The sequence below is a fragment of the Phacochoerus africanus genome, chromosome 6 (assembly GCF_016906955.1).
Source record: "Phacochoerus africanus isolate WHEZ1 chromosome 6, ROS_Pafr_v1, whole genome shotgun sequence".
In the NCBI taxonomy this organism is placed as follows: Eukaryota; Metazoa; Chordata; class Mammalia; order Artiodactyla; family Suidae; genus Phacochoerus; species Phacochoerus africanus.
In genome coordinates, this window is record NC_062549.1 from 107,587,318 (window position 1) to 107,587,885 (window position 568).

The following is a 568-nucleotide window of genomic DNA, read 5'->3' on the forward strand; positions in this document are numbered from 1 at the left end:
AACAAAAAAAAAACTTGGACAGATAATATTTTAAAAAGCAATATGCATCAGAAGGAGGAGAAATGACAGAGTCATTTCCTCACATCTCAACCCCCAGGCCTCCACGTATAATTTAACCAAATGCAAGGTGCTGCAGCACGTGTTTACATCCTCAGCGTGTAATTATTGAGCACTTGTCATGCGTGTCAGCGTAATCATCTCTGTGGGGATATAAAAGAGAGAAGACAAAGAGGGGTGTTCCCTGGTGGTCTAGTGGTTAGGATTCTGCACTTTCACTGCTGTGGCCCAGGTTCAATCCCTGGTCTGGGAACTGAGATCCCACTTTACGCCACTGCAGGCTGTGGCCAGAAAAGAAAAGAAAGAAGGGCCCATCTTTGCTCCCCAAGCAGCTTATAGCACCTTAGGGGAGATAAAGTTTAATAACACTGGGGACTACTGACCCAATGACACAGACAGCAGTGCTTCAGGAACGCCTGGGGGAATGGCCCTGGGAGGGCTATAAAGAAGCAGAGGGGCTTGGGCTGGATCTTTAAGAATGGGTAGGATTTAGCTACGTGAGGAGAGCCAG

The 568-nt window shown here is 47.4% G+C and overlaps 1 non-coding gene across 1 annotated transcript; it reads left to right on the forward strand.

Moving 5' to 3' along the window:
• Positions 1 to 238: 238 nt before the first annotated feature.
• On the forward strand, positions 239 to 310 carry TRNAE-UUC (transfer RNA glutamic acid (anticodon UUC)). The gene has a single exon. It is a non-coding gene; the product is annotated as a tRNA-Glu (tRNA).
• Positions 311 to 568: the final 258 nt, after the last annotated feature.